The sequence below is a fragment of the Corvus brachyrhynchos genome, unplaced genomic scaffold (genome assembly GCF_000691975.1).
Source record: "Corvus brachyrhynchos isolate BGI_N302 unplaced genomic scaffold, ASM69197v1 scaffold675, whole genome shotgun sequence".
Taxonomy (NCBI): Eukaryota; Metazoa; Chordata; class Aves; order Passeriformes; family Corvidae; genus Corvus; species Corvus brachyrhynchos.
The window spans coordinates 3,017-10,281 of record NW_008238332.1 but is presented as its reverse complement, the minus strand read 5'-3'; the positions used below and the strand labels follow the sequence as shown (position 1 = coordinate 10,281).

At 52.9% G+C, this 7,265-nt stretch overlaps 2 long non-coding RNA genes across 6 annotated transcripts; both read right to left on the bottom strand.

Annotated features, from left to right (window-relative positions):
* Positions 1 to 1,623: 1,623 nt before the first annotated feature.
* On the bottom strand, positions 1,624 to 3,514 carry LOC108446838. The gene is made up of 2 exons (XR_001862157.1): positions 2,613 to 3,514; positions 1,624 to 2,572 (listed from the first exon to the last, which is right to left on the bottom strand). It is a non-coding gene; the product is annotated as an uncharacterized LOC108446838 (long non-coding RNA).
* A 175-nt stretch (positions 3,515 to 3,689) lies between these two features.
* On the bottom strand, positions 3,690 to 5,285 carry LOC108446837. Of its 5 annotated transcripts, none has more exons than XR_001862153.1 (2): positions 5,091 to 5,285; positions 3,690 to 4,600 (listed from the first exon to the last, which is right to left on the bottom strand). It is a non-coding gene; the product is annotated as an uncharacterized LOC108446837 (long non-coding RNA). The 5 variants fall into 5 exon arrangements; XR_001862155.1 differs by lacking the exon at positions 5,091 to 5,285 and adding an exon at positions 4,969 to 5,084; XR_001862154.1 differs by lacking the exon at positions 5,091 to 5,285 and adding an exon at positions 4,847 to 4,962.
* Positions 5,286 to 7,265: the final 1,980 nt, after the last annotated feature.

Genomic DNA, 7,265 nt, shown 5'->3' with positions numbered 1-7,265 from the left:
CAACCCCCAGCGCGACGCGGAGCCCGGACACCGCTCGGACTGTCCGTGCTGCCGGCCGGAGCCCGGCTGGACACGGCGCCAGGAGGAGGAGGAGGAGCAGGGAGAGGCCAAGGAAGGCGATGAAGGCCCCGAGGAGGAGGAGGGAGGACCCAAGGATGAGGATGGTGATGAAGGCCCCGAGGATGAGGATGGAGGAGGGGATGAAGGCCCCGAGGAGGAGGAGGGAGGACCCGAGGATGAGGATGGTGATGGACGCCATGAGGACGGCGATGAAGGCCCCGAGGATGAGGATGGAGGGGGGGATGAAGGCCCCGAGGACGGTGATGAAGGCCCTGAGGATGAGGATGGAGGAGGGGATGAAGGCAATGAGGATGGAGGAGGGGAGGAAGAGTAGCGGGGGGAGGGGCTGAAGAGGAAGAGGAGGAGGAGGAGGAGCAGGGAGAGGCCAAGGAAGGGGATGAAGGCCCCGAGGATGAGGATGGGGATGAAGGCCCTGAGGACGGGGATGAAGGCGCCGAGGATGGAGGAGGGGACGAAGGCCCTGAGGATGAGGAGGGAGGAGGGGATGAAGGTCCCAAGAATGAGGATGATGAAGGCCACGAGGAAAGGGATGAAGGCCCCAAGGAGGAGGGGACGAAGGCCCTGAGGATGAGGAGGGAGGAGGGGATGAAGGTCCCAAGAATGAGGATGATGAAGGCCACGAGGAAAGGGATGAAGGCCCCAAGGAGGAGGGGACGAAGGCCCTGAGGATGAGGAGGGAGGAGGGGATGAAGGCCATGAGGAAGAGGATGGAGGAGGGGAGGAAGAGGAGGGAGACAGAGAAGGGGAGGAAGAGTAGCGGGGGGAGAGGGGGAGGAAGAGTAGGGGGGGGAGGGGCTGAAAACGAAGAGGAGGAGGAGGAGGAGCAGGGAGAGGCCAAGGAAGGGGATGAAGGCCCCGAGGACGGGGATGAAGAACCCGAGGATGAGGAGGGAGGAGGGGAGGAAGGTCCCAAGAATGAGGATGGTGATGAAGACCATGAGGAAAGGGATGAAGGCCCCAAGGAGGAGGATGAAGGCCCTGAGGATGAAGGCCCTGAGGATGAGGATGGAGGGGGGGATGAAGGCCCCGAGGACGGGGATGAAGAACCCGAGGATGAGGAGGGAGGAGGGGAGGAAGGTCCCAAGAATGAGGATGGTGATGAAGACCATGAGGAAAGGGATGAAGGCCCCAAGGAGGAGGATGAAGGCCCTGAGGATGAAGGCCCTGAGGATGAGGATGGAGGGGGGGATGAAGGCCCCGAGGACGGGGATGAAGAACCCGAGGATGAGGAGGGAGGAGGGGAGGAAGAGTAGCCGGGGGGGGGGGGAAAAGGAAGAAGAGGAAGAGGAGGAGGAGAAAGAGCGGATGAAGATGAGGAGGAATTTTGGGGTGAAAAAAAGGCAGAAAGGGACCCTTTGGGCCTCCGTGATGATGATGAAGATGAAGGTGGTGAAGATGGTGAAGATGATGATGATGATGATGATGATCTTGGGATCAATTTTGGGGCAAAAAAAGACGGATTTTGGGGCAAAAAAAAGCCCGAAATGGATCCTGGGACCGCCCAACCCCCACGAGCCTTCCTCCCTCCTCCTCCTCCTCCTCCCTTGACCCCCACGATGGCCAATGTCCGGTTTTGGGTTCACCTTGACCCCCACGATGACCAATGTCCGGTTTTGGTTCTCCTTGACCCCCACGATGGCCAATGTCCGGTTTTGGGTTCACCTTGACCCCCACGATGACCAATGTCCGGTTTTGGTTCTCCTTGACCCCCACGATGGCCAATGTCCGGTTTTGGGTTCACCTTGACCCCCACGATGACCAATGTCCGGTTTTGGTTCTCCTTGACCCCCACGATGGCCAATGTCCGGTTTTGGGTTCACCTTGACCCCCACGATGACCAATGTCCGGTTTTGGTTCTCCTTGACCCCCACGATGGCCAATGTCCGGTTTTGGGTTCACCTTGACCCCCACGATGACCAATGTCCGGTTTTGGTTCTCCTTGACCCCCACGATGGCCAATGTCCGGTTTTGGGTTCACCTTGACCCCCACGATGACCAATGTCCGGTTTTGGTTCTCCTTGACCCCCACGATGGCCAATGTCCGGTTTTGGGTTCACCTTGACCCCCACGATGACCAATGTCCGGTTTTGGTTCTCCTTGACCCCCACGATGGCCAATGTCCGGTTTTGGGTTCACCTTGACCCCCACGATGACCAATGTCCGGTTTTGGTTCTCCTTGACCCCCACGATGGCCAATGTCCGGTTTTGGGTTCACCTTGACCCCCACGATGACCAATGTCCGGTTTTGGTTCTCCTTGACCCCCACGATGGCCAATGTCCGGTTTTGGGTTCACCTTGACCCCCACGATGACCAATGTCCGGTTTTGGTTCTCCTTGACCCCCACGATGGCCAATGTCCGGTTTTGGGTTCACCTTGACCCCCACGATGACCAATGTCCGGTTTTGGTTCTCCTTGACCCCCACGATGGCCAATGTCCGGTTTTGGGTTCACCTTGACCCCCACGATGACCAATGTCCGGTTTTGGTTCTCCTTGACCCCCACGATGGCCAATGTCCGGTTTTGGGTTCACCTTGACCCCCACGATGACCAATGTCCGGTTTTGGTTCTCCTTGACCCCCACGATGGCCAATGTCCGGTTTTGGGTTCACCTTGACCCCCACGATGACCAATGTCCGGTTTTGGTTCTCCTTGACCCCCACGATGGCCAATGTCCGGTTTTGGGTTCACCTTGACCCCCACGATGACCAATGTCCGGTTTTGGTTCTCCTTGACCCCCACGATGGCCAATGTCCGGTTTTGGGTTCACCTTGACCCCCACGATGACCAATGTCCGGTTTTGGTTCTCCTTGACCCCCACGATGGCCAATGTCCGGTTTTGGGTTCACCTTGACCCCCACGATGACCAATGTCCGGTTTTGGTTCTCCTTGACCCCCACGATGGCCAATGTCCGGTTTTGGGTTCACCTTGACCCCCACGATGACCAATGTCCGGTTTTGGTTCTCCTTGACCCCCACGATGGCCAATGTCCGGTTTTGGGTTCACCTTGACCCCCACGATGACCAATGTCCGGTTTTGGTTCTCCTTGACCCCCACGATGGCCAATGTCCGGTTTTGGGTTCACCTTGACCCCCACGATGACCAATGTCCGGTTTTGGTTCTCCTTGACCCCCACGATGGCCAATGTCCGGTTTTGGGGTCACCTTGACCCCCACGATGACCAATGTCCGGTTTTGGTTCTCCTTGACCCCCACGATGACCAATGGTCAGTTTTGGGGTGACCTTGACCCCCACGATGACCAATGTCCGCTTTTGGTTCTCCTTGACCCCCACGATGACCAATGGTCAGTTTTGGGGTGACCTTGACCCCCACGATGACCAATGTCCGCTTTTGGTTCTCCTTGACCCCCACGATGACCAATGTCCGCTTTTGGTTCTCCTTGACCCCCACGATGACCAATGTCCGCTTTTGGTTCTCCTTGACCCCCACGATGACCAATGTCCGCTTTTGGTTCTCCTTGACCCCCACGATGACCAATGTCCATCTTGGGGGGCTTCCTCTTGACCCCGATGACCAAAACCCAACTTTTGGGGGTTCTCCATGACTTTAATGACCTCAAAGTCCAACTTTGGAAGGCTCTCCTTGGGTTTGATGACCCCAAATCAACTTTTGGGGGTTCCTCTTGACCCTGATGACCAAAACCCAACTTTGGAAGGTTCTCCTCAATTTCGATGACCAAAACTCAATTTTGGAAAGTTCTCCATGATTTTAATGACCTCAAAGTCCAACTTTGGAAGGTTCTCCTTGGGTTTGATGATCAAAACTCAACTTCTGGGGCTTCCTCTTGACCCCGATGACCAACACTCAACTTTTGGGGGTTCTCCATGACTTTAATGACCTCAAAGTCCAACTTTGGAAGGTTCTCCTTGGGTTTGATGATCAAAACTCAACTTCTGGGGCTTCCTCTTGACCCCGATGACCAACACTCAACTTTTGGGGGTTCTCCATGACTTTAATGACCTCAAAGTCCAACTTTGGAAGGTTCTCCTTGGGTTTGATGACCCCAAATCAACTTTTGGGGGTTCCTCTTGACCCTGATGACCAAAACCCAACTTTGGAAGGTTCTCCTCAATTTCGATGACCAAAACTCAATTTTGGAAAGTTCTCCATGATTTTAATGACCTCAAAGTCCAACTTTGGAAGGTTCTCCTTGGGTTTGATGACCCCAAATCAACCTTTGGGGCTTCCTTTTGACCCTCATGACCAAAACCCAATTTTTGGGGGTTCTCCTTGACCTCGATGACCAAACCCCAACTTTTGGGGCTTCCTCTTGACCCTGATGATGTAAACCCAACTTCTGAGAGTTCTCCATGACTTTAATGACCTCAAAACCCAACTCTGGAAAGTTCTCCTCAATTTTGATGACCAAAATCCAACTTTGGAAGGTTCTCCTTGACCCTGATGACCAAAACTCAACTTTGGGGGTTCAACTGGAGAACCTCAACCAGAAAGTCCAACTTTGGGAGGTTCTCCTTGGTTTTGCTGACCAAAACTCAACCTTGGAAGGTTCTCCATGACTTTAATGATCTCAAAGTCCAGCTTCGGATGGTTCTTCTCAACTTTAATGACCAAAACCCAAGTTTTGGGGGTTCTCCATGACTTTAATGACCTCAAAGTCCAACTTTGGAAGGTTCTCCTTGACCATGATGACCAAAACTCAACTTTTGGGCCTTCCTCTTGACCCCGATGACCAAAACCCAACTTCTGAGAGTTCTCCACGACTTTAATGACCTCAAAGTCCAACTTTGGAAGGTTCTCCTTGACCATGATGACCAAAACTCAACTTTTGGGCCTTCCTCTTGACCCCGATGACCAAAACCCAACTTCTGAGAGTTCTCCACGACTTTAATGACCTCAAAGTCCAACTTTGGAAGGTTCTCCTTGACCATGATGACCAAAACTCAACTTTTGGGCCTTCCTCTTGACCCCGATGACCAAAACCCAACTTCTGAGAGTTCTCCACGACTTTAATGACCTCAAAGTCCAACTTTGGAAGGTTCTCCTTGACCATGATGACCAAAACTCAACTTTTGGGCCTTCCTCTTGACCCCGATGACCAAAACCCAACTTCTGAGAGTTCTCCACGACTTTAATGACCTCAACCCCCAACTTTGCAAGGTTCTCCTTCACTCCAATGACCCAAAAAGTCCAACTTTGGAAGGTTCTCCTCCATTTTGATGACCAAAACCCAACTTTTGGCGGCTCTCCATGAGCCCACTGACCACCGTCCATCTCAGGGGGGGGTGGGGGGTTCTCCTTGACCCCGCTGACCACCGTCCACCTCAGGGGGGTCCCCGTGGCCCCCCCCGGACCCCCCTAGATACGGAAGCTCTCGGCCTTGCCGTCGATGTGCCGCAGCCTCAGGTAGACGTCGGTGCCGACGCCCTGCAGCGACTGCAGCACCAGCGACCCCCCCAGGTACTCGGCGTAGGCGCGCGACGTCGGCAGCCCGAAGCCGAACCTGGGGGATGCGGGGTCACTGAGGGGTCACCGAGATTGGGGTGCCCAAAATCCACCACAAATACCCCAAAATCCCCACAAAATACCCCAGAATCCACCCCAAAGAGCCCAAAATCCACCACAAATACCCCAAAATCCCCACAAAATACCCCAGAATCCACCCCAAAGAGCCCAAAATCCACCACAAATACCCCAAAATCCCCACAAAATACCCCAGAATCCACCCCAAAGAGCCCAAAATCCACCACAAATACCCCAAAATCCCCACAAAATACCCCAGAATCCACCCCAAAGAGCCCAAAATCCACCACAAATACCCCAAAATCCCCACAAAATACCCCAGAATCCACCCAAAATACCCCAAAATCCACCCCAAATATACCAAAATCCCACTAAACACCCTAAAATACACCCAACATACCCCAAAACCCCACTAAATACCCCAAAATCCACCCCAATACCCCAAAATCCACCACAAATACCCCAAAATCCCACTAATTACCCCAAAATCCACCACAAATACCCAAAAATCCACTCAAAATACCCCCAAATCCACCCCAAATACCCCCAAACCAACTCCAAATACCCCCAAATCCACCCCAAAATCCACCACAAATACCCCAAAATCCACCTCAAATACCCAATCCCAAATACCCCAAAATCCCACTGAATACCCCAAAATCCACCCCAAAGAGCCCAAAATCCACCCCTAAGACCCCAAATCCACCCCAAATCCCCCCAAACCAAATCCAAATACCCCAAAATCCACCCCAAAATCCACCACAAATACCCCAAAATCCCACTAAACACCCCAAAATTCACCCCAAATACCCCAAAATCCCACTAAATACCCCAAACTTCACCCCAAATACCTCCAAGCCAACTCCAAATACCCCCAAATCCACCCCGAAATCCACCACAAATACCCCAAAATTCACCACGAACACCCCAAAACCAACTCCAACTACCCCAAACTCCAACTACCCCCAAAACCCCACAAAATAACCCAAAATCCACCCCAAATACCCCAAACCAAGTCCAAAAAGCCCCAAATCCCACCAAAATAACCCCAAACCCACCACAAACACCCCCAAAACCCCAAAATCCACCACACACACCCCAAAACCAACTCCAAATACTCCCAAAACCCCACAAAATAACCCCAAATCCACCCCAGACACCCCAAAATCCACCCCAGACACCCCAAAATCTACTCCAAAGACCCCAAAACCAACTCCACATACCCCAAAACCCCCAAAAATACCCCCAAATCCACCCCAAATACCCTAAAATCCCACCAAATACCCCAAAATCCACCCCAATTACTCCAAACCGACTCCAAATATCCCCAAAACCCCACAAAATAACCCAAAATCCACCCCAAATCCCCCAAAATCCACCCCAAAGAGCCCAAACAAATTCCAAATACGCCCCAAACCCCACAAAACCCCCAAAATCGACTCCAAATACCTCAAATCCCCACAAAATACCCCCAAATCCACCCCAAACACCCCAAAATCCACCCCGAACGCCCCAAAATCCACCATGAACACCCTAACACCAACTGCAACTATCCCAAATCCCCACAAAATAACCCCAAATCCACCCCAGATAACCCAAAATCCACCCCAAATACCCCAAAACCAAATCCCAATACCCCCAAACCCCACAAAATCCACCCCAAATACCCCAAAACCAAATCC